Source organism: Bactrocera oleae, chromosome 5, assembly GCF_042242935.1.
Source record: "Bactrocera oleae isolate idBacOlea1 chromosome 5, idBacOlea1, whole genome shotgun sequence".
Classification (NCBI taxonomy): Eukaryota; Metazoa; Arthropoda; class Insecta; order Diptera; family Tephritidae; genus Bactrocera; species Bactrocera oleae.
In genome coordinates this window covers 72,484,012-72,511,892 of record NC_091539.1, presented here as the reverse complement: position 1 = coordinate 72,511,892, position 27,881 = coordinate 72,484,012, and the positions used below count along the sequence as shown (strand labels likewise).

Here is a 27,881-nt window from a genome sequence, read left to right as displayed (position 1 = left end):
CATGTGTACAACATGACATTTCTGTGATATTCATTTGTTTATTTTTGTAACCTAGATGTGTAGCAAACAATAAACTTAGCTTTGACGATTTAATTAAATTTTCATATTCATAAACGAAGATGAGGAAAGTGAGTGCACCTACTTCCGTTCTCTTCTTGTGTTCTTGGAATCGATCCAGAAAATTTGATTTTAGCTTTATTTTTTATTATGTTATATAACTTTAGGTATTATTTCTACCGGAATTTTAGTACTTCATTCATTAAGTGTTGTTTTTGCATTTATTGCTCTTTTGTGAAAAAGACCTAATTACAGCCCTGTACTATTTTGCCAAGAATTCACATAAAATAAGATTTCACCTACCCCAATAAGAATGGCATTGCACGAGCTCTCTGACTTCTTTTATATGGTATGCTCCTTGCTTTGCTTAGAACACGTGATTGTGCATTTAACTATCGGTTCTCCGTTTATTTGTTTACACTTGACGTGTTTTGGATAGAGCCCGTAACCGTTACGTTTGAACTACCACGTATTTGAGCTGATAATATGAGAAAGAGAAAACGAGAGATGAAAGTATGAATATCAAATTTAGTACATTTCTCTTTTAGATTATCCACAGTAGCCCATTATCTGATTGCTTTCACTTCTCTCTTCGATTATGTATTGTTTTAGTTTATACCGGCTTAATCGAGCTCGCCTAATCTCACAAAAGAGAAACAACTTTTTGCAACCCTTGTTTGCCTGAAAGCAACCGCTAACTAGACAACAGAATAAACTTCCTGTAAATATCTCTGCTAATTTTAACAGCTGCTTATTTAACAGTAAAGCAAAGCGCAAGCAGATACCGTTGAAACCAATGGCCCCGGCAAATGTTGCAGCAGTTGCGTCGTTGACAGAGAGGGGCACCACGTGAACACCAATGCTGTGCTCAAGGATGCAGTAATAGCAGCGCCAGCATCAAAAGACAGAAACAGCAGCGCTGCCTGCACAGCCTCTGCATCCACGATGTTCTCATCTGCGCCTTCCACCTTTCGCCTCAGCTCACCACTCGGCTACTCGGCTTGCACTGGGATTTTTACCTCAGTCGCAGCGGAGATACAATTCAGTTTAGAACGTGGGCCTGAACGAGCCGGTTCGCTACTTGTCGGCGCAACGAGCAATGCAACAATATAAAAAGATATAGATAAGAATTAAAGCAGAAGTCCAGAGACGGCAAAGTAAATCTCAAAAATATAAATTATGGCTGCCAAGTATTGCGCAGCTAAGGAAATTATTGCTATTTTTAGTAAAATGGCACAGGCGAATTAAAAAAGTGCGTTTGTGATTGGAAAGTGTTGACTAAGTGGAAATAAGCGATAAGTGGTTGAGGTAAAAAAGGCAAGGCGAAGCGGCAGCTGTGCAAGTTTGAGTAAAAATCGTTCTACCATTTAGGCATACACATCAGTGTTCAGTGTGTGTGTTAGTTCAGTTTTTAATCTAGCGGTGGTCTGTGGTTGTTCTTCTAGAGAAAATATTCAAAACCACGAAGCGCATAAATTTTAATTAAACGCACAGGCGTTCGTGTTTTCCGCGCCTTAGCTTACAGTTTCCGTTACTTGAACAACGTCATCATCAGCAATATCCGTTGAGATAGTTTAAGGAGAACAAGGATCCGAAACGTGCCTCTGGGAAAGCAGCGAAAGCAGCTTCGCTAAATAAGCGCTTTTAAAAATTCTAGATTTGTGCAAGTGACGCACTTCAATGATTCTACTTTCACATTATTATTTTTGGTCCTTTATGTGATGGTTTTTGCTTTTAATTTTTGCTACTTTAGCTGTGACTGCATTTCCTGCTTCACCGTTAAATTGGATAATACTAAAAGTAAGCATTTTAGTCTGTTATTGATTTATTTTTTTCTCGTTTTATTTCTGCACGTTTCCTCGGCACGTGCGACCGCCAATCTTTGTTCAACCTTTTGCCTGTGGCTGTTCGTAACAATTGGATTTGTGGCGGTGAAAAGCCGACAATGTGCAATGGACTTGGTCTTTTTTCACGACACATTTCGACTGCGAAATAATTAAATAATTGTAAAAGTTTTTCTCTGTTCTGGTTTATGAAATTAGTTTCAATTAATGCTTAGCTAATTAGTAGCAGCAAACGAAATTTTCAGAGTAGTGAAAGTTTGAATACAATTTTCATTTATTTTCATCCCTTATTAGGTAATGAAAGTGTCTAATAGGAACATTTGGATAGACTTACACCCTAAAGTTCCTGAGATAAAGGATTTCACCTAAAAGCGGACGGTACTACGCCTATTGTTCAATTTTGACATTTTAACCTATGAAGCCCTTCCGTATCATCATGTTTGTGAAACTTCGTGCTTGTGGTTTTCAACATAACTGTTAAATGGGAAGTGGATGTGGTTATTGTCTGATTTTACCCATTTTCACAGTATTTGAAGAGGTGCTAAAATGACTTCCTCTCAGCAAGTCTGGTTGATATAACTTTATCGGTTTCGAAAATATGTAAAATAAACCATTTAGGAGGCGGGGCCAAGCCCACTTTTAAAAATTTTTATACCACAGGTGTCACTGACTACTGCGATCTTTTGTACTAAATTACAGTTTTCTATCCTAATTTAGCGCTTAGTTATGGTGCTTTATATGTTTTCGTTTAATGGCGTTTTGTGGGCGTGGCAGTGGTCTGATTCATCATATTTGCAATACCAACTTCCCTTGGGTGCCAAGATATATGTGTACCAAGTTGCATCTTATCGCTTGCACGGACAGATGGACGGAATTCAAAGCGTCTCGTCATCCTGATCATTTTCATTTATATATTATATAACCCTATATCTTATTCCACAATTTTAAGTGATACAAACGGTTGTAGGTGAAAAAAAACTTTTATACTCTGTAGCAACATGTTGCAAGGGTATACAACTTGCATATTTCATTAGAGGCTGGGAAATTATCTTCCATTTCGTTGGTCATATAATAAAAGCGTTTTATTTGCATAATAGTTTACGGATCTGGTCAACCGTTGTCTGACTAAATGATTACTAAAATATATTATGTGAATATTTGATGCAATCTAATTTCAACAACGTGCTTAGCCCAAAGCAACTCATTATTAATATTTGTTTGGTCATATTTGTATGCTAACGGTTATCTGTTTTGGTTTACTTCCACTTGACCGAATAAAGTTTGCCAAAGGCCACAAAACATTTTGGGAATTTCTAAATCGGTGATGTATTTTATTTGCTGAGAACGAAATCTCAGTTTCATTTGTGAATAATATTGTAATTGAGAGAGTCCCGCCCTGCAAATGTTTATCCGTTTTTGCCTTAATGAGTAAATTAAAAAACTGTTTGTGTTAATGAAGCGAAAAAAAATTAATGGCAACTATTTGCGTCATGTAGTATTAACAGTTATTTACAGTTTAATTACAAGCAAAGCAAATGTAATAACAAACAGGATGTCTTGCAACAACAATGCGAATGGCACTCTACTTGAGCAGAAATTACGACAATGCTCACAAAGCTTCACTGAGTTCACCGCTGCTTTACGCACATGCACTCATTTGAACGTCATTGTAAAGTTTTTAAGTTATTTCCGGATTTTGCCTCTCCCACGACTTAGAATTATTTTGCTTCCCACAGGCTTGGACATTTTTGTACTCTTGAAGGGGAGAAACACATTTCGAAACGTGCAAAAGTGCAAAGTAGCAATAATTAAAGGTACACGACGCGAGAAGCCTGCTTTGCAACGTAAGGATCCGTAATTAAAACGGCACCAGGTGTGCTTAGGGTAAAATGAAGATTTTTAAATGTCACAACGATGTTAGGGTGCGAAAAATAGTTTTCCTTTTTCCGTCGCTAATTTTTTCACAATGACACAAATGACTTTTATTTTAAAAGTTATGAAATTATTGCTAAATATTTTATGTTTAATTTGGGAGCTTTGAGATTAAAAATACTAAAATTTACAGTAAATTTTAATTTTTATATTCTTATGTCTAGTCGTCGTCGCGTGAATCGGATAGTTTTGGAAATGTTTTTCAGTTAATTAAGTAATTTACAATATATTTTTGCATAAAACCATATAATGCCATACAAATTAAACTAACTTTAGCTATAAATTCAGTTTAAATAAGTAAAATTCGTATTTCAATCTTTATTTTTCTAACAAAAAGACATTGACATTACTTTTCAAATTAAATAAATAAAATCTACTCATTTTGTAGGCACATTAAGTAAACCTTTTCTGTTTATTGTGTATTTAAAACATTAACCAAAAGTATGTGTGATAACGGTATGACCGCTAGACGATACATACACTTTGAAGCATATAAATATTTAAAAAGTGCGCTTGAGTGACAATCTCATTAAACACTCTTAATTTGATTTAGGCACTCCGCACATGTTGCCACTCGCACAAAGCAAAACAACGGGGAAAGTTTGGGAGTTAATTAACCGTAGTTCGCCCACCAGTTGGTAATAAAGAGCGACATCTAAGTTGGTTACATACACAAACAATTGAGTGTTTCGAATACACACATTTATAATTAATTTCTACGCATGAAAATCCTTCTAGAGTGAAATTGCAATAATTCAACTTTTCCAATCGAAAAGCTCAGGTCGCAATGATAAATGAAATCTCTTCCTCCATCAACACACAGTTTTATATGCCGAAATTAGCTCTCAAATAAATTATTTAAGGTCAAATAAGGAGTTTATTTCATTTTGTGTTCAAACTCTGTGAAAAATTAAAGTACAGGTTGGTTGAAAAGTTTTTGCGCTCGAAATGAAAAAATACTGTTTTTGGTACGAAATATATCTTTTAACTTTCGAAACAGCTTTTTCATATGTAATTCTCTATGTTGTGCTTCATATTTAGTACTCGTTCCTCTGAGATGCCGATGACATTAGCAATTTCACGCTTAGTCAAATGGATCTTCGCTACTAATATTATGAACTTGCTTAATAATTTCTGGTGTGGTTGCGGTATTTGGTTGTCCTTCGCCTTGATCGTCTTCAAGCCTAGTACGACCACGTTTAAATTCACCAGCCCGAAATTCAACGGTGCGCTTTGAGGACGCCTTATACATTTCTTACAATTGTTCATAAATTTCCTTTACTTTCAAGCCTTTCAAAACAAAGAATCTCATCAATGCGCAATATTCAAATTTTCCAACTTCAAATGGTTTGAAAACAAAGAATTAATTGACAGAATGACTTGTAACCTTGCAAGGAGCTAATATTGCTTATAATATCTTTGAGAGACTAACTAACTTTTCAACCAATCTGTATAGATAATAAGGCATACTCACCTGATAAAATATCGCACACCTGTTATGTAAACACTTTCTTATGGCGAAGTTTGACTTAACTCTATTAAAGCCATATTCATTCGGCTATTTCCTCGCTACATATTCACCTTTCGTAACAGATTGATTATTGGTTTTAGTTTGCTCGATGGAGGTATTATATATCAACTCTATTCTGCAAACGAGTCAAGATATTAGGTTCTTATCTGTTTTAGACATATTTTGCAACAGCGTTTCTTACGAAATTAATACAGTAAATGCGAAGCTATAGTTAAAGTTTTAAAAGCCCAATATAAACAAATTACAAATGTTAGCATTTATGATAAATCTAAATGTCTAATATTCTTGGCTCGATTCAAAATAGTTTTATTAATCATTCGAAGTCATACAAATACTTTCAATGATTAGAAAAAAAAGGCAAAATAGGAGTAAACCAAACCAAAACTTGATCAAAAAGCAGGTAAGTTTCTTATCCCTCCACATCGGTTGACACAATTGATTTCAAATATTACTTGCGGTCTTTTTAAATGCACCAGCTTCAACGGCTTTAAATCTCAATGCATAGAACTATTTCTTTAGCAACCGCAAGTATAGCCATAAATAATAAATAAGATATTGCAAGCCGAAACAACAACTTTATTTTCCGCAAAACATTTCATTTTGGCTGTCAGAAACGTCAAATTGATTTCAAATGCAAATTGAAGACGCTTCAGTTCGGTTGCAGCGCAAGAAACCAGAACGATTACCGTAAACGTAATGTAAGCAACAAACAACAACAGCAATTGCCGTATTTACAAAAAACAAAAGTCATTTTCCCGCCAAAGCGGATTGGGCCCTACAATGGAGAATCTGCGCCGAAGAAACGGAGCAAAGCTTCAACAAAACCGAAAGGAAAAACTCAACAAACCATGACAACCTTACTTACTTTTCACGGCAGTAGGACAAATATGTCATTGCAAATGAAAGAAGAGTGAAAACGAGCTACAAGCGACACAGTCTCTGCATTGAGGCCACAAGCGGCTTGTGAGCATTGGTAAGCAACTGCAACAAAAACAACTACTTTGATTGTAATTAGAACAGCGGAAAAAATAAATCAACGACATGAATATAAAAACCCCATTGGCATTGACTTGAAAATAAAAATCCACTTTTCTTATACACACACACATATATATGTATATACAAAAATGAGGATATGGGGTATGTATGTATGTGAACATTTACATACTGACCTATTTTGGCATGCCCAAAAATGTGTGTCAGCAATGTTGCGACAAACTCACATATATACTCGCATGAATTCGAGTTTGGTGTTTGTTGTTGTGTAGCATTGCGGCAGTTGCAAGCAACCCAATACGAGCATAAAAGTAAAATTTTTAAACAAAATATAAAAAAAAAGAAAACAAGCCAAGCACTAAATAACAACAACTGCGCAAGACGCAAGTTCATTCACACGCACATAGATGTAGAAATAGACTGCATCAAGCTCCAGTGTCTCTTCTTCCATCTAATCTCGAAATTTGTGTCAATGACAGCAGCTCCTGCTGCGCCTGGCCACTCACCTCCCACTTGGGATAAGGCGCCTCACTGCATTATATGGGCTTGTTAGGCCGCCCCCCCCTTTGCCTAGTAGATGCTCCGACATTATTTCCTTACGTCCTTGACATTTTCCAATACATTTGAGGACGTGCCACATATGAGATTGTATGTGTGTGTGTTTGTCAATTCATTTTATATGGACTCTTATGTGAGTGCGTAATCGAATAACTTAATGTGAAAATGGTCATATATATAAAAGAGTGTGTTGTGGGTTATCATGGACTCAATGTGGAGCAGAAGAATTCTGCTGGCTTATTTATTTATGTAAGCAGCCAGAGCCTTACGGTGTATGAACATGTGCATCAAATATTTATGTGGTGGATTTTGTGCAGTAAGGCAAGCAATTCTGACTGGTTCTGTGTTTCAGATTTTTTGCTTTTTCTTTAAAATACGACTCATACAAGCTAACTGTGCCACTGATATATAATATATGTATATATATAGATTATAGATATAGATATCAGAGAAGCAATTGATGGAGAGCCTAGAATCATTTCAATTATTAAAAAAACCCAACTGTGTAAAGTGTAAAGAAAAATTACTTCAGAAATGTTGAAGTTGAAAATATGTCAAAATAAATTTCAGCTTGATTGTGCATACTCTAAACAATCACAGCTCTTCTCTCTAAATCAGCATTTCATTAAAATACTGAAGTGACTCAAGATTATCAACACATTAATTCTGAAACGTTCTTTTCCTATGAGCTTGCTACTAAATTTGAATAGCTTTTGGAATATTTAATACTCAAAAGCTACTTTATAATTGATATCAAACAATTATTAGGCCATTTTTGTTGCTGTTGTTACGAGCTATTTTTGTAAACCAAGTGACCGAAGCTCATGCGTCAGCAACAAGCTGTGCACCATCTGCTCTTTCAACCACAACAAAGTTATCACAGGGCTAGAGCGATAGGCTCATCAGAGTCAGCTTCGCAGGTCAGGCTGCCAGTCCTAGGGTTAGGCGTTCAACCTGACAAATTTGTTTTTCCTACGCAGTCGATTGGAAAAAGGTCATTGCACAAAACTGCTCAACAGGAGCATGAAAGGATATCCAGCAACAATAAGAAATTGTCAAATGCACACAAAAATTGCAACATAAGCAGGTCACACCGATATACATACATACGTTGCACGAACGTTACCTTTTGAATATAAATACAAATTCTCATTACTTTAAAGACACCGAACACAAAAATGTGGCATATTAAAATTCTACTTACCTGAGGTTACCCAGAAACGAGGAACAACAAGGAAATTGCAGGAAAGCGGAAATGTGGGATTGCGAGCAACGAAGTCAGTATTCATTCGCGGGTAACGCTGTGCAGCTAATGTGGCATTGTTGCAACTGTCGACAAAACCGTTATTGTAGTTTTCATTTCCTCTCTTTTATTTATGCTAATGATTTTGCGCAACGTGGAGCTGTTGACAGTTCACAACTTGCCATCTCTTGTGCCACGTACTCGCTCGTGTCACATCTGGTTTGCTCGGTTTAATCTTGACACTTTTCCCGAAGCTTTTGTTGTTGGCTCACACTTACTATCCGAGTGCAAAAATTCCCGTTGTCTCTGCTGCAAAAATTGGCGCAATTTGCTGTTATTTATGTTGCATTTTGAAATAATTCTGCAATTTTGGTGAAATATTGTCCTTTTATTTTTACCGTTACACTGGAGTGGCATTGGTGTCGCAGTCGCAACGGTGGCATAACTGATAAATGGAGATGCAATAACAGAAGTATTGGAACAATAAATGTGCTGCCGCAGCACAGCTATGAAAGTTCATGCCCCACTTTTGATTGCCGGAAGACAAAACATTTCCCCGGTGAGGAAACAGTCGAGCAATCTTACCTCAATACAGCGTTGAGCAAGTACCTGAATGTACATAAATGGCACATTTACTTCTCAGCAAGCAGATTTCTACAACACATTCTGAACATATTCGAAAAAACCGAACTCAGAGAAGTTGTAGTCGAGTACATACTTGTTGCAACTGCACACTTTAAGATTCCGAGATCCCTTGTGCTTGGATTCCACGTACTCCTTGATATTCTTAATTACTCCATAAATTGGGTTAATATATAAACATAAGCTACTGTTAAATAGAAAAGTCATAAAATAGAGTTTCAGAAAATCATTAAAGTTTCGTCTAAAAGTAAAGTCCCATACCAAAAGCATTGTGTGTATGTAAACATGTTGCAAATGTAATAGTTTGTTCAGAATGCAGAGACTAGGTGATCAATCTAATCACACGTGCCACATAACGATTCCCAGCATCTACAAAGTGACGCATGAACGTACATCCTGTGTCGTTGTTACATCTGCACTCCCACACGAAAATGCATAAACAGTTAACAACAAGTGCTCTCGTACATGCTGCATGCCACCTATGAGAACACACTCTCGTCGAGGCAATATGCACACGGTGCTGCAATCAAACAATCGAATACGGCTAAGAAAAGCTCAGATAAACCATTGTATTTGTTGCTGCTGTTGTTGTTTCTAAGTCAGTACTTAATGCCTGTACTCTCGAAAATATTGCTTTGCCTTTTCAATCAATATTGTTGCTGTTTTATCATATCCATCGCCTGCTAGTGTTTGTCTGTGCTGGTTGCTTTAAAGTCAGGAATCGCCGGCAATATTTATCTAAACTATAAATGCCAACAGATGAATGTGTTCAGATACTGAGGTGTTGAATGACACCGAACGTTGAGGAGGAGTGAAACCGGAAGGCCTATTTATTTATACATTCGAATATATGTACTTTCTGAGAACTCCGTAAATATCACCGGTTCATTGAGTATTAGTTGGTAATGTGACAAGCGACAATTAGTTAACTTGTCACAATTTCCTATAGTCTTGAACAACGAGTCACTAATTCTAGGTTTTACTTAATTCAGTTATTAAATTCCACATGACAAAATGCTTTTAAAAATGGCGAGGAGCAATTATCCAATAGTCAAAAATATAAACTAAAGGAATTATAAACAATATGAAGCACAAAAAGTCTCTGCGTAAAGAACGCAAACAAATTTACTTTATTTTAAATAAAATATTACTTAGTAGCTGTTTTTGCATTCAGAAGAAATCAAATCAACAACAGGTAACAAATCATATTGCTTATGGTTTAACATTTAATCTTTCACCTTTGCTGTGGCTTTGACTTCAATGTAATGATTATGCTGCGAACAGCAACTTAAAAAGTTTACATTTAAACAAATATCCAATAAACCTAGCAAACTCTTTTGTTACTATCACATGATGCTTTTGTGTCCTTCTATCATGATGTTTACTCTGACTTTTTGTTTTTGGATAATCTGCCAAGCTCCCGCTGTGTAAGGGTAGTAATTGGATTTGAACGAGAAGGAAGGGCACTGCAGTTTAGTAGACGGCGGTGATCCATATTACAACTTGAAGCGAACATGAATCACTGCAAATCGCGTTTTGCATACATTTCACACACTTGCAAAACTGCTGCAGTGCTAACGTTTTTAACAATTTTTGCTGTTTAACATTTTTCGCCCAGCATTTTAGTTTTTGCTTTTATTTTCATAGTAGAAATTGAGATAGTTCTTCCCAAATATACGACAATAATAAATATGAATTGCCTAGTGACCTAATCTAAATTATCCCTGTTGGTTTTTAATATTATCCTTTTTCGCAGTATCGCTTCCATAACGCTGGGTCCGCAAATTTTCTTTGACAAGCAATTCTGCTTTGCTTATTTATTCACAATGGCAAAACTAAGCGACATTTGGGTCTACTTCGATAGGTTGAGTTATTTATTGAACAATTTAGAGCCTTCAAGTCAAATACTTCCACATTTTTCCTTTTAGGAGGCGTACATTGTTTCCGGCGGAAGGATATCGACTGTTTTACTATTGATAAGATAATATTGATAAGAGAATGAGTACATTTTCCATTTTTTAAACGCATAACAAATGTTGTTAGTTCTTATGCGAGAGATAAGTGTTTGCGGGGTGTTGGAAACATACGTTAGATATTTAGCAAATATTTTGGGCTTTATTCAGCCGAATAAGGAAATTATATTAATAATAATATTCCTACGACTTACTAATAAAAAATTTAAATGTAAAGAAAACTTTCCTATGCACGATTTATATATTACAAGTATATAATCTAATATAATTTAAAATAATTTGAGGTGCATGTTACTCTGGATACAAGCGCAGTTCGAAACATTCCAACTGTTTTAAAAAGTCAAAAATAGTCAAATAAAATTGAAGCCAATCACACCACCGGGTGTAAAGGATATCAAGTTCTTAATATTTCTACTATAACTTTGCTATATATATTGTATTAATACATACCTATCACAATCAGAATAATCTTCCGTTACAAATGTGAATTTTTAAATTCAAATATTCATTAAGAAAATGTTTTAAGACATTTTTCCTCTTGTTGAGATACATCCTATTTTTTGTTCCGAAATTCCCGACTTCTTTGATTAGAAAATAAATTTGTAAAGAATCTCTTTTGCTTTTGTTTATCGGTCCATCCACACCCATTTCATTGTTGCATAGAGTAGAGGAGTTAATATCTCGATTGAGCTCCGCAAACATTTGTCAGATAACTACTGAACAAATTTTCTGGTCAAAATGGAGCTGACCAAAAAATATCAGATTTATATCAAAAGATATTGAAGGATTAGTAACATAAAATTATAGCTTCTAATAAATGCTCTTCACAAATTTGTATATGCTCTCACAATTTTCTATCTGTTACTCGTTTGCTTTTTCAAACCAAAACTACTTGTTTCGTCTTAATATTATTGATCAAAGTCTGACGGTTATTTTAGTTTCCAATACATACTAGTTGAAAAGTACACAGCGTGGTTTGCCCAACCAAGAGCGAAAAGCGATAAGAATTTTTTATTCCCCTCATGAGGTGAAAAGCTTACATCAGAACAGCATATACAAAAGCGAGTGTGAATGTGCCGAAAGTGGTTTGTATGTATGTAAATAGACTTATATTTTGAATTTATATACATAACACGTTGTTCGGTAACATTAATCTATAATTGAAAACCCCTGAGTTTAAAAATATAATATAATCATAAAATTTTCAAAAAAAAAATTATTTTTGAGTATAAATAATTTCGGAGTGTATTTCGAGAAACCAACAATTTTCTTTTATAGGCGGTATCGTTATCTCACACACGGTCACTACGCGTACACACACAGCGAGAAATGTGTTTTTTGCTCTCAGGAAGTAAGTGAGTTGTTTACGTTGAAAAGCGACTGGGGAAGTGGGAGGTGCTAACAGACGAAGCAACAGCTAAACCATCACGCGCATAAAAGCCGGCAACAATACAAATTTTATTGGCATAAAAATCAAAACCGCCGAAAAACCTAAAGCACCGTTATGCGAGGTAAATGCCAAGGGAAAGAGAGTTTAAAAGTGCAGAATCGAAGTGGAAAACAGTCAAAACAGCCGAAATTGGATACAAACCGTCGGAAGAAGAGTGTACAGCAATAACATAATCAACAACAGCATTAATGTCCGTATAATTACTTATACTTCTACTCACACGTACAAAAACAAATGAGAACGCAAAAAAGGACTTTAAGTGTTGACAGTAGATGCCCATAATATCCAAAAGTCTTCTAAAAGCAAGCTGCAAATATTACACTGCTGACTCTCTGATGTGTGTATATGTATATATATTAAATGTAGAATTCCATGAAATTCAAATGCAAACAAGGAAATCACAGGCAAAACGCCGACACAGGCGCTAACAACTTTTCGAAGAAATAAAGAATACCAGTGAGTTTGTTGGATGGATGAAGAATTAAATATATCCGTCTGAGGAAGGGGAAGAAGTTGTTTGTAAGTTTTATTCTCCTCTGCTTTTAAGGACTTCAGGTAATGGCTGAGTAGTAACGGTTTATCGAAGCATCCGTTTATCTCAAAAACAAATTCCATTATCCACGGTTGTGTTTCAGCCTGTTTTTGTATCTTTTGAGTCTGAGCAGTAAACATATATCTATCCACATGTGAGTCAACATATCAGGCCTTAATAAATCCTCTCGTATATTCACCTGCAAGTTACTGAGAGGCGACCTAAGGCGGTGTATTCTTCAACTAATATTCTAAGCTTGAAGGCTTGTTTTGTGGATTTAAGAGACTCAGTACACAATTCCTTACATTCAATGGTATATTTCGTGTTAATGCAAAAGTGAAGAGCACAGTTTAGTGTGTGTACGATGATAAAGTTTCAACGTAAGGCATTGATTTCGATAATGCTAACATCGATGTCGTGCTAGTTTAGTTGCAGTCTTGTTCTGCAGCATCTCCAAATGTTTTGAGTGCAGAGAAATGCCGTAAAAGTCAAATAGAAGCACAATAGCTATACATAGATACACAAGAACGGAAGTTGTTGTTGGAGTGGTGATATATTTAGCAATAACCAGACATTTTGTGGCATCTGTGCATTGCAGCTAATTCAAGTAAGTAGAGGAAGCTTTCTTATTTTTACGAACACGCAATTTTCCAAGTTTGCGCAAATATTGATTTGGAGCTTATGAATGGCATGGATTTTCTCTGTGAATGTGGTTTGGCGCCTACAATACCTACAATCAAACTCACTCAATGACATTGGTGAATTTTCCCCTATCAGAGGAAAGAATTGTAAAGCAAAGGAAGCAATCATTGGCAATTTCGAATTGGGAAGCCAACAAAGCGGAAATTAGTGCTTTATTGCGAACTTTATTATCTCACAGCTAATAAATGTGGCCAAATCTACTTGCTCAATGCAGACATTCAATCTAATGAAACAAGAGGACCTCAGAGAGTCCGAAAGGACAGATAGCAGTTGCAGAGGTGATGAGTAACATTATTTTATAAATGAACAGGTAGTTTGAAACAAAATTATATCCAGTCCAACGACATGACAAGAGGGTGGGTAAAATATTGGTTGGAGACAAATTCTATTTAGTAAATACTAAAAAACTCTATTGTGGCTTAAGATTATAGGCTGCAATGAGGTATAGAAGTGCCAAGAAAATAAACCAATTTTTTTTTTATATGTGAGAACAATAGATATTAGTTAAAGTGAGCATAAAAACTTCTTTAGAATACAGTAAACCCAACCACAAATTCCTTACCATTTTCAATAAATGTTCAATAAACCCAACCAATTTCTTTCGCATCGTCAATATATAATATCAATAAAATAAGTGTGTTTCACTGGCTTAACCATCATATGCGCTCATTAATATTTTTGCTGGCGTCGAAACACACATTCAGCCAGGCAAAAAGAAAGATTCCATAAATTTGTATGTATTTGTTTGTATGTATAGCCTGATAATAAAAAACCCTGCGAAATTAAAGTTATCAAAAAGCCAAATATTTTTTTTGGTTGTACCCATTGCTCTCCTATTACAGGATTACAATGCTCAAGATAGATTTTAAAAACATATCTTGCTGTTATATTTTCTCCCAAATGCAACTCAGATCTCTCCAACTCGATCCTCCATTCCGCAATGCTTGCTCGAAAATGCAATTTTGCAATTAAAAATTTGTTTTTCAAAGATTTATAAAATGTATTCTCTTACGAAAAACCTTCATGAAGAGCATTAAATTTCCTACAATATCTACAGAACGAATTATGTATTCATGTAGTTGGAAACGAGAGATGCATTTTTGTAGCTGATAATAAGAAAAAGGCTGTAAGACAGAAGATCATCCCGTTACAATTAAGATCGCATACTTGAAGAGACTTTCTAAGAGGGGTCTATCAACCAATCAAGAGTACGAAACAAGAAAAAAAACATTCGTTTTTTTTGACTCACCCTAGTACTCATACATGACAAAGAATATAATATTTAGATAGTATAAGTGAATTCTTGTGGGTTCACCAAACAGAAGCATGTATAAAATTTTCTCCAAACATATATGCGTATTGTATATGTATACTATATAGGTTTACATACATGTTGGTGTGTCACAGTTTAAAAGCTATCGAATCAAATGAAAATATTAAGTTTTACCCTCCACAGAACTACAACAATGGTTTACACTTACATGTATGTACTACTTGCGTGTGCGTGTGCGTTTTTCTTTTGTTGAAATTACTAAAGCAACCCTGCTGCTGTTATCCAAATATGCTCACGATTTTATGGCGAATAGTAAAATTTGTTAAATTATGGACACTAAAACGGTTAAGCGGACAAACAGTTAAACTCAAGTATGGCCACGTCCTGCCATCGCCTCGAAGCAAAAGTGATGTGGCACTGTGTGTCCTATAAAAACAGAAATGACACATACTTTAAGGTGCTTACTCCTATGCATTTCAGTTAAAGTCGCATCTATATCGAGCTATATATATTTATTGACCCAAAAATATTACACCAACATAAACCAGGAACGTAAAATATGATATACTCGATGTCAGAATTTCTCACTCACAAAATTTAAAAAAAAATGGTTGCGGTGAAATAACAGAATTTGGGAACTTTACTCTCTCTAAGAGCGGCAGAGTCGCTTCTGTTGATACAGTTTTAAAAATCCTCATTAGCTATGTATGTGTGTGTTTTACTTTTAATTATTTTTGGTTTTAATTCTTAAATCTAGTGAATTCTAAAAGTTCTTTAACATAGTTAAAGTTTAAAGTAAAGTAAATTGTTTTTTATTGCAGCGATTATTTTTTCAAATTAATAAATTCTGAATAAACTTATAATTTGTTGTTAATTCAAGAGTTACGTAATCTAGTTGCAATTACTTAGTTAATTTTTTCACTTACATATTGTTGATATTGTCTTTTTAGAGCTTTTATATCTTCATTACTTGCTCCATTAAAATAAATAATTATTATTTATTTATTTATTATAAGCAGTTATTTATTGCCGTTTTTTCCGTAACATTACACGCATATTTTACTTCCGAATTTATCAACACAACTATAACAATATTACAAGAACAAGTTGGGCTAAGTAGAATTTTCTCTATGAGAGTTGTTATTATTGCGCTTGCATAGTCAACAATGACAAACGCACAAACTTTTTGCTCTCATCTAGTGAGTGTTCTGTGCGCTTCTCTCAATTTTATCCGCACATATATTCAAATATACATATTTCCATTGTCTAGGGGAAGTGAACTTCTTAGGCCCGTTAACCACTTGTGCGTTCAAGGGGTTGTCGCTTGCCTCGCCTGATATCTTTTTCACGCTTCTTTCTTTGAGTTATTGTCCTCCTACAGTCTTTGTGGCTTTGTTGCGCATTGATTTTAGTAGCTTTATCTTTGCTTATAAATAAGCATGTGTGTACAAGAGCCGACACGTTTAAATTTTCTGCTTAAAATGGCACTAAGATCGATTTAATCGACTTCTCCGCTTTTATTTTGGTGCTGTGGTTTTTATACTTATTATAAGCCTTACTTATTACTAAATTTCCAGATTTTAAGTTCTGTAAAGATATTTGAAGTTATTAGTATTGTATATAATGAAAAGTTAAATTAAAATTTGATTAATATATTTGTATGTATGTATTGTTATTCAAATACTTACATAAAATTTTTTTCGCATAACTGTTGCTGAGCTAGTTTTAGAGATAAGCCTCTTCAATGAGACATTAATTAAATTTTAGCAGTGGTCGAACACTATTAACTATTTATTAATTTAAAAACAATCATTCAGTATATATATATATATATGTATGTGTCTTATCATACACCTTTTAAGATAAACCTCGGCAACCAGCGACTGGCAAGTGTACTTAATGCCAGGTTCGAAATATAATCAACATTATTCTCCGGTGGGTGATCAAATTGTTAAAGAAATATTTTTCTTACTTAAAATAAATATATTCACTTTCAGCCTGTACTAATCGCATTGCCTTATGCAAATATAACAAAATGATCCGCAGTTGAGTGCTAATAGTGCTAAGCTCATCCAAAAGTCAGCACCGTAAATGTTTGTGCACACTTTTAAGTACATATCGATGAACATCCTACATTACTCACGGCATATGAGCAACACATTGTAACAAATATACGAGGACCTTGGCTGAGATAATTTTGAAAGTACATATATGCACTAATACTGGTGAAGAAGCTTGAATTGTATAAAAGAAAACTTTGCGTGTAACTATTGGGACATTAAATATTACTCACACACAACAGAATAACTAATTTGAAACAAAAATATTATTTTTATTTAAAACCCAAAAAATGTGAGTTTTTCTGATATTCACTAATTCTTTTCTAATTTAATATATAGATTTCAGCGAAACCGTGAACCTTTATAATTCATAGTATTAAGTTAATGTTAATATATATGCTTATTGTAATAACAAAAATCTAATATTAAATATAAACGTGCGCACTTATTCATCCTGATAGAATATACTGATATTTCAGGTGCTTTTGTGTTCTTGTGCAGAGGGGAAAATAAGTAATAAAATAGGGCTGTTGCATAACTCGTCCAAGGTGGTACTAATACACAGAAAAAAAAACGCACATTATTCTTCTCCGACAACACTTAACCGCAAACTGCCTATTGTTTTCTTGTATAGCATACATTTAGGGGCAGGTTAAAATCACTTAAGACCACAAACTGTCATTTATATAAGGTCCTTTTGGTGTAGGGATGAGTATAACTTTCCTTAATTTATGTTGGTTTTCTGGGTAAGCCAGCAAAGCCCGCAGGCTCCCCGCCTCGTCTTATCTCCATTAGTGCAGTTTCACAAATTTCTACAGCTGGAGTGTTGTGGCTCAAAGCCACCAACTGGCCTGAATAGCAAGCTAAGTAAGAACAACAATAACAATAATTATACACCAAATAGCAAAAACAAGCAAAAACAGCAGCAGTAAGCGTTGCTTTGCTGGAATCGCTTAGGGCAGACAAGAGAACCACCTGTGTATGAACAATGGATGACATGGGGAAGCCTCTGCTCAGTTCACCCTGTGGTCGTCTAAAATTATGGTTAGATGCAAAGCGTCATCCCGTTTCTTTCGGCGTTGGCTTCAATCTAAAGCTTTGTCCTCTGGGTGTTTTGCGGTTTTTAGGTTATTTTGCGTTTGTTATGTGGGTATACTGAATGAAAGACATACAAATAAGAATGTGTGCAGTAAATAGCACGATAGCTCTGCTTCCATATAAACTATATATATCGTTTAAAAGATATATATCTTGAATTGAATGGAGAAGCCTTTTAATGTTAATCTAACGAAATTTTTTAATTACATCAGTAATATGTCTTACTTATGAATGAATATAAAGACGTAGGATATTAAATTCCTGAGCTCGGTGATTCAGTAATTCAACGAACTCTTGTCATGGTCTGAACAAAAATTTATTATTCAACATTAGCTCCTTGCAAGGCTTAGCTCAACTGGTTTGTGGTTCAACTTTCTGTTATTTACAAAAAAAGTTTTAATTTGAAAATAACGGTCAATTTATCCCTTGACATCCCGTCATTACCAAGAAATTTAGCAGTTAAGTTCGGCATTTGTTGGAAATTTTATTTCATTGCATTTCGTAATAAATTTTGTGGTGATGATGATTTTGTGACTTGCTTGCGACTTCAATATAAGGGTCAATGAAAAACTGCCGATTGATAGCGCTACAGTTGCATCACGTGGTATAGGTACAATATTTGCTAAGGTCCAGCGATGGAATTGAAATTGGAAAAGCAAAAAAGTATGCGTTGATGAGGAGATTGGAGGCAACATAAAAGTGAAGTTGTTTTCTTCATTGTGAAGTAAAATACTACTTCTTACTCTCAATTTCTCCTTTGGACGTGTTTTCTCATATATGTATGAGTGGATGCCATCTCAAGTCATTCAGAGGATGCGTGGTTAAAAGGAAGAAACCGGCAAAAAATATGGTACGTAAAAATATTATGTAGAGCAAAAACAAAAACAAAAAAATTAGCACAAATGTCCTAAAGAAAGACGGAAAGGTGGCAACAACAAATTTAAAGTATTACAATAAAAGTAAAACAGATGACACAACAGCAATAATAACAAACTAGTATAACACGAAAACATCTCTTTATACAGCACAAACATAAACGAAACGGTGAAGCAGGAAGCAGACACAAATACGAACTGGAACAGTTCACCAGGAAGGATTATATAAACCAAACACACAGAGAGTAAGCTCTTTATCTTTTCCTGTTAGTTGGTAAGAATGATGTCACAGAAATAAGCTAAATATTTTGTATCTTCCCGAAAATCAAAAAAAAAAACACTTCAGCTTTACTAAAGCTTGCTAAAATGAGAATATGAGGGTCAACGCAACATATCACATTATTTATGAAAGCATTTTATTTATTAAATATTTATGCTAACATGTACATGAAGCCAGTAATGTGTCACATACTTGTATATGAGAAACGAGCATGTTCTTAAGGGTGTGAAGCAAGGTATGTATCGTTGAGAAGAGCAATCTGGGCAAGAACATGGCAAATAGAGGAATACAGGAAGCATATCACGTAGCGCTTTGATTGCTGTTTTGCTTATTCGTTTGCATATATCAATTTTAAACAATGTCATCTCAGAAATGAAAAATTATTAATTTGTGGCACGATTTCTTTACTGCATTTTTTAATAAAACTCGATTATCCATCTGTGGTCTCGGCACCTGAACCTTTTAGTTTACTTTAGATGGCAATAAAAGAGACAACTAGCACATATATAAATTCCTCGGCGACAACTTTTATGAACATATCAAATGTCCAAATCGATATCCTCCTGCCGCATAGTGAATTCTTTTGTTGCCCAGTAAAGTAGCGAACAGATGAACAAATAGAAATTTTTTTTGCAAATAATTTGTTGTTGTTTGGGATTGAGGTTTTAATAGTTGGGCTTTAGGTTTTAATAGCACCATTATTGGGCTAAACTTATGGTTAAAGTAAAGCCAATCGCAGCGTTTTTGGGACAAACAAACGTATAATTTTGAGGTGAAGCAAGTGAGTGGTTAGATAAAGTTAACAACAGTGTAACACATCGCAACAATGAAAATTAAATAACAGCAAATGTCTGCTAAGTCAACAAGCTTTGCTAGCTTCATTCAAACTGTTGCTTGGCGCAGAGAAACGCCTCGTGCAGGAAGCGAGTGTTCGCCCATCGCACTGTGAGTTGTTCATAATATTTTGATAATTCCAATTTTATCTTCCTAATATTCCTTCCTTCCTCAACCACTTTTGTTGATGGTTTTCCTTTTTAAATTTCAACAATCTCGAATACATCGTGAAGAGGCTTTTCCGATGTTTTTCGCTCACAACATGAACTACGTATGTTGTTGGTGTGCGTTGCGGTGTGCGGGCGCTACTCAAATCAAACACTTAGCGTCACCGAAACCAAACATTCTTTTCCATAAATCAGAGTATCTGCGTGGGTTATAACTTCTTATTCGTTATACTGAAGGCATTGAGGAAATGAGACATTCTCGTAAGTTTCAGTATTATGTATTAATTTACATGCAAGGTCCTATCTAACTGCTAATATAATACTAGCCCTTTTCGCTTGATTAAGGTGCTAAGCTCAGCCATGTTTCATTAAAATAAAAAAAAATACCTTGTTGCATTATCCAACTGAGTGTTGCATTGTCCTGGCAGGTCAACGAATGAATGCGGCTTGGCTGTAGCCGCAGAGGCAGAGCTGTAAAAGCACAAAATTTGCACATGAATGGAAAGTGCAATACTAACAACCACACGCTCAGCAGCATCAACCCTTCTCATCTTATTTCTATGCTCATGCTAATAGAAAACACTCTCTTTTCTCTCTGTAAAAAATTTATGTAAACTTTTGTAGAAAAGTGCCAACTGATTCTGAAATAAGGCTGATTGTTTTACATCCTGGTTGTTGGTTCCTCATTTAACTTTATTTTGGACATTCCTTCTTTTGCGAGTTTCAAATATTTTCATGCCACATTTTCAGGCGTCATCGTAAGCAGCAAAAACAACTTTTTTGTATTTTCCTGTGACCATTTCATTTTACTTGGCGACTAACCATACAAGCGGAACTAGACTACAGTCGGTAAACACATACTTTTTCCCTTCTCATCTAACTAGCTCTGTGTCAGCAACACTATCTACCAAAGGGGACTGCACCGAAGGGTCTTATTTCAGCATATTTTTACGTTTGTGCCCTTTTATGGCTTTCCTTCGTATTAGTGTGCACAATGCCCGAGCCAAATTCATAGTTTGGATTTTCCACCTCAGTCATTTCGCGTATATAAATACCATCGATGTGTATTTGTGTCCGGTTTTAATTTATGAGAAAATGCTGGCTTAACATATTCACACTCGAAGGTATGTCAAATATGTTAGCTGTGAAAAAATTAACAAAGGATTCTGTTAGTAAAGAGAAAAAGGCTTTTCACTGTGTCTGCATCCATTTAAGTATCAAAGCCTAAACCTAACCCGGACGCAAAATTTAAAATGTGCTTAAGGGATTTCTATTTTTGGCAAATTTTCCAAACATCTTACTAAGGAATTTATATAAAGAAAATACTTTTGGTAAAGTTTCTTTTCAATGAGCAAATAAAATCAATCTCAATATACACATATTTTATTAACCATAAATTAATTCACTCTGCTTTATTTTGAAAACTGTATTTGAATTTAGGTAAATAATGTGTATCCAATTTAATATCAATCCACATTCTGAACTGAAGAAGTAAATTTGGGAGAATTTTTTCAATAAAGTTCAACAATTGAACTTTAAAACCGGAATGGAAAACTAAATACTGTTTTAAATGTTTACTGTTATCAATGAGTGCACAGAGAACTACCTTTCTATACGCGGTCACCACTAGAATTTCTAAAACCACGAATGCAACCATAAAGAAAATGGAGACTCCACTTTGTACGCGAATAAACGAATAAATGCAACCAAGGTGGCACTCATTCTCTCATGGAACAGAGTTTTGTGCTCACGATAACTTGCTCCAGAGCGACGCTAACGGCAGTTACAATGGCAACAGCTATGAATGCTGTAAAATTAAAATAAAGTGAATTGAAGCCACAGCCAAGCGGCACGCAGCTCTGCATCCTCGGTGGTGTTCCATCTTCTCGCACTTCCGCTGTCACAACAGCAAGTGTAACGAATACGACCCAACACGCCTAGTGTCGAAGCGAATTTATTATATATGTGAATTTCGGCGTGTGTGTAAGTCCATATGGAAACTTATGCACGGTGTTTATCGTTTGCACCTTTCCACCTCAGGCAAGTTGTTATGCTCGCCATTCTACGCGTTGCTTTCAAAAGCAGTAATAAGCAAACTAAACTAACTTACAGCCGTACAGTGGGAGATGTTAGAGGGTTTTCACTTGGCTGGGGAAACGCTGCGGGCTCTGAGGTTACGCATACGCCCCGTTACACTGACTGTCACTGTTATCTAAGCGATCATTTGTGTTATTTTTGGTAGTGATGGTATGGCTATTTGCCAGACTGCTTCAAGGTACCATACAAAGCGATTTTAAAGTCTGGCTAAAGGGCTTTAATTTAGTAATATGCGCGCAATACGATAAATCAAAAATAAAGATGAAGCAGGACAAAACGCGCATAATAAGAAGAGTATTTTAACAGGTTGAGTTTGTGTGTGTTTCCATTTTCATTTTCGCAAATATTATAAATAAGTATAAAGTTGGCGCGGAGATTTCGCACTTGGTATTCGAAACGATGAGTTTTGCTAACAGTAATTTCTTTGCTAAATACAAATCTCATTTGGGCTGTGTTGACTGGTGTTTAAAATCAAATTAAATGTTTCTGTTTAAATTTTTTCTAGTATTTTGTACTCGCTGCTTTGTTGTCCTTTCTCGGTCTCTTGCTTTGTGTAGTGAAACGTCCCTAATGAGTTGAGTTGCATAATAAGTGTAATGAGTAAGTCAACAGTAAAATACAAATGAAAAAGTGTTCAAAAACTTGTCGTGCAACTTCCGGGCAGTTTTTCGCCACAAAAACAGCAATAATATTTAATAAAAGCTCCAAGGAAAAGGATGTAAGAGGAGACAGTAAACCAAAATCCCATAATTTCCTTATGCGAAAAGTAAGGCAAAACAAGCCGAAAAAACTTAAAAACACTTAAAAAATAAGAAAAACGAACAAAAACATTTTTAAAACCCTTTCGACTAATTACTGAATGCTAAAAGATAAACAAAACGAAGTTACTGTGCGAAAGGATATACACCAACTCGGGAAATAGTTTTTTGGGCCACAACAAACTGTTTTAAATTAAAAGGAAACGATTTTGGTCATTAAAGAAATGCGATCCTAAGCAAACTCATGTTGAAAGAAGCACAAAAATAATGTTGTATGACCCAAAATTATTTTAAATATTCTGAATTTGTCATGTTTCTTATTTTTTTGCAACACCAAATATTTTGTCCAAATTAATTTTAAATGCGACAATGAGACTTGACTAATGATGGGGGTTCTATGGAGGAAATAACACATAAACCACAATTCGTCCCACCAACAAGGTACTTTAAACTATGTTTTATATATATATTAAATGATCTCGAACTGCAGGTTCGCTTAAGCAAATCAATTTTTCTCCTTATGTTATCTGTGCAGCCAGAATTGGAAAAATAACAGCACATATGAGCAAAACTGTGATTAATTACGGCTTCATGCATTTTACTTAAATTCCATTTAATAAAACTTTCAAGTAAAATTTTATAAAATTTTTGAATTTAATATAAGCCATAAATAATTAAATTTCCATATACTCGTATATTAAAACTTGTTTAATGGCTGAAAACAACGAAATACCACAATAGCATGAATTTTTAAGCAATTAGAATAGCCGCCTATACAATTATAGTGTGTAAAGTGAACAATTAAATTCAACAAATGTCAAATTAGCGAAACTGAAATTTTGTGACAGAAAATTTGCAAATCTAGTTTTGTTAAATGGCGCAAGCGGCAGCTGAAACCAGGCGCATTCCCCAAAGCATGTGCAGCTTTTCTGCTTTGTTAAAACATTTTCAAAGTTAAAGCGAACGAGCGTGTTGTTATTATTGGCATTTGTTGTGGTTACTACTAAAAATTCCTCTACGGTTTTGAATTGTAGAAACATGAACATATAACATACATATGTATTATTTGTATGAGATCAGTTTTATGTGTTCAAATTTATTGCCGTACTGGTATAATACTAATGTTGATTTGGATTCTGACGCCTTGAACAATAATTCAATGATTTCATTACTCATGCAACATTTAATAAATTATTACAACTGAGTAGTCAAATTTTATATGTTCACTAATCGAAAATAAATTTGTGTTTTGAAAAAGACTCGGCAAACTTACACACTCAAACGATTTATGTTTTGAGAGAGCTGCTTGTAGAGAGCTAATCAACTGTCCCTGTGGTAAGTTTTATTGCTCCCCACTGGATCACTGGTTTCCTTTAAATCGTTGTTGTATGAAAATGCTCTAACTAGTAACTCAATTATTTAAAAAAAGTTACTAGTTTTGTAGAATAATATTAATGAAACAAAAAAAATTGTGTTTTTAATTAACAACAACCAATGACCGACATACCAAAAAAAGAGCGTAGCAATTAAAATTTCCTTCAAAGAAAAAATAATATTCCCTCTTAAAATTAAAGCGCCTCGCTTGGAGTGGATTGAACCAAAAAAATATTTATCAAATCATTAGTTTTACTTCTTCATTAAATTTTAACGTAGTCGGTATTTGAAATTAGCCTTTCTCCGCAAGTATTCTTATTTGCATTTAATTAGAGAAGAATTGTGAAAGTTTTATTTTATATGCAATTCCAAGGAGTCTCCACTGTTCACAACACAATGTCATATTGTAACTGTATCCAGCCTTGGAAAATCTTAACTGTAAATAGCGCACAACTGTAATAATGAAAACAACGGTAATAATGGCAACAACGGCAGCAAGAGTATAAATAAAAGCAAAATTCTAAAACTCGGTGCAACTGTAAAATATTGCAGGCGACCAGGTTGCAGTTGTTGCTGTTGGTGTGCAGATGTGAAAACTTTAACTTTGACACATAACAACGCAGCGAAATTCCCTCTCAGCTCCTCACTTTCTTCAGCTAGTTTCATTAGTTCACATTTTTTCGTTTGTCCTGCGGCCAACAGCGCCCTTGCTAGCAAACCATCCGGCTACTCACAAAACAACGAGCAAACAACGCAACGATGACAGTTAACTGTCAGCCAAGAGAAAAAATTGTCAGTCGTCAGAATTATAGAGCAAATGCAGAATGCTGGTACGCGACAATGTGAGCACCAGAGCAAACTTGAAGGTCCCTCACGTTTATTAACTGTGCTATGGATATAAGCACTGCTTTAGTAGAGAACAAAGTGTATTAGTTTCATAATACTTATGGTATGTAGTTTCTTCTTAGAGAAAAAAAAGTGATAAGCTGATGTTTCGAAAGAGTTTACATTTCTGAGGTTGACTATCTGAGACCCTTTTACATTTTGTAGTCAGAACAAATAAAGAGACGCGTTCAAATGTTTCTCAAGAATATACTATTACATTAGAAGCTATCCGACTTCTAGGCAGGCTAAAGATAGATTCCTTTCAACCAGCTACGGTCCACTCTGCAATCGCCCTTCAAAGCACTTTCATTAGGTCGCAGACAACCCCTCAAATGTTTTTCTTCATAATTAATTGCAAGTGTAAAAAGTGAGGAAGAAGTGACGCTCACCCCTCGAACCTTGAAATTTCATATTTTAATAAGCATAATCGTAATCTCTCTTATTGAAACTAGTACTAACTAAGATTTCTCAAAGTTCATCGTCAGCTGTTTAAACTTTTAACGAGTAAGGACTCGTCAGCGCTCGAGCGCTGAAAACATGTTTCTTCTAAATTAAACTGCCATATTTCAATTTATCATTTGCTTAAGAGCAGCAAACCAAAAAAAACAATCTAAGAGGCCACAGCCGTCGGAGCAGAAAAGTAGAAAAAATATAATTTCCTCGAAAATAATTTGAAGTTATGCTGCCGCGCTTTACCTATCGTGAAAATTTTGCAAAGCGAAGGGGCCAAAAAATTATAATAAATGTAACATTAGATGTAATTTAAGAGCTTGAAGTGATGTACTAGAACGAAGAATGGAAAGCTGTGAAGCCATGCTACCAACTTGCGTTGATATCAGCAAATGGGAACACCATAAAATGCCATCACTTCTGATCAATGTCAACAACACAGCGCTTACAACAACAAATAACATATTGTGCAATAAATGCTGGTGGTATGGCCAAGAGGTAAATGGCAAAATGTTTCGAAATTTAAGTGACAGTAGAGGAGCTTGGAAATAGCTCACCAGCATATCAGTATGTAAGAACAACATCGAAACTCACAGACATACGCTAAGGGGACGCAGTAAACTTGACCCAAAGAAAAGCAGAAACAACAAAGCAAAAATTATAAAAATCTAAATGCGCCTCACTCGGGTATGAAGTGAGTGTTTTTTTTTATCTCTAAATGGGAGCGTGAACGAGAAAATGAAGCGCTGAGTTTCATCGGTGAAGCCTCAAGGGAGTTGATGAATACTGCAACATGATGACAGCAGCAGCTACCATATGGCATCGAATGCAAGTGAGAGTTAATGAGTGGAGCCACATAGCAAAAGTAAACAATCATATGAAGACACTGGGACCTCACCTTATCTGCAGGAAGTTCCACGTGCTTGATGTTCCACTAATATTATATTGCTCTTTTGAAACAAATTTATGTAATATTTTGGCTAAATCATATTTGATGAGAATAATCTAGTTCTCTGAATTCGTTTTCAAACACGCATTGCAGTGACTATTGAGACTCAATAAGAAAGAATAAAATAATTATAATGAAAACCACCGTGGAAAAGCAGTAAAAACCAGATAACCCATATTTTTCTTCCATTTTAATATAAAAACACAACAAATGGAAAATAAAAAGTTTGCTTCGAAAATTTGCGTTGGCACTCAGAATCATGCAGTCGAAGCTAAGTGATAGGAAACGCAGCAGCGGGTGCCCAATTTACTAGCATTACTACGACTTTGGCAACATGTTGCGCGTGTGGCAGCGTGAATTTGCTAAGACACTTCGCACTCTCTTGTCATAAAAAATACAATATGCTCAACGTAAACCCTTCTAAAACTCACCTAGTCAGTAGAGATTAAATTAAAGGAACTCGACAGTAAAGACGCAAAGACACAACAAGTTTCGCAAATTATGATTGATATCTGTCAACGACTCTAACAACACTAATTAAAATATAAACGTAACAACAGCAACACCAAACATTTCTGTTATTATACCATAGACAGACTTACATACATGTGCATACACACAACCTCACTGCTCATTATTTATATACATATATGTGTTCAAACTTAAATACATTCATACATCTACATATATACCATCAGATAAGTTCTGAAACTTCAGAATTGCATTAGAATTGTGTTGACCTTCATAACGTCGCCTACATTTGCTTTGAATTTAGATGAATGTCACTGGAATTGTTTTTTTTGTTGATATTTTTTCTTCTATTGAATTAAACTAAACTATCTTAATTTAAACTGAAGCATTTTGGCAAACAAAGCATTACTTAATTTTTATATAACTAACCAGATAAAATCTTGTTATTCCATTCTCCTTAAACTTACTTACCTTTTCTCACTTTTAAAAACTCCGCAGGCAGACGATCAGAATCTTCCTCGATTGGAGACCAGGGTAACTCCTTAATTTAGCTTTGTGCTTTCTACGCATGCCTTGTGATGACCAAAAGACTTCAAAAGCTCAAATGAGATCAAGATGAGTGAGTTGTATCTTTAATGAAGATTATGAACTGATTTTTCGCAATTTTACTACTTTCCAGTCCACTTCAGTGAATACCAGCAAGAGGCTTTGTTGTTAGCGAACAATTCGTACCATTTTGCGGTGGATTTCCAGCACTTGTATATAAGGAAGAAAATATACACCACATAATTATATCTTATGCCGACATGTAACTCAAATCTTAATATTAATAAAAGTGCAATAAGTATAA

At 35.0% G+C, this 27,881-nt stretch overlaps 1 long non-coding RNA gene across 3 annotated transcripts; it reads left to right on the top strand.

Annotated features, from left to right (window-relative positions):
• The first annotated feature begins 1,106 nt into the window (after positions 1-1,106).
• Positions 1,107-27,881, top strand: LOC118681302 (uncharacterized). 3 transcript variants are annotated; one of them, XR_011396604.1, is made up of 3 exons: positions 1,107-1,309; positions 27,530-27,650; positions 27,711-27,881. It is a non-coding gene; the product is annotated as an uncharacterized lncRNA (long non-coding RNA). The 3 variants fall into 3 exon arrangements; XR_011396605.1 differs by lacking the exon at positions 1,107-1,309 and adding an exon at positions 18,914-19,011; XR_011396603.1 differs by lacking the exon at positions 1,107-1,309 and adding an exon at positions 24,127-24,237.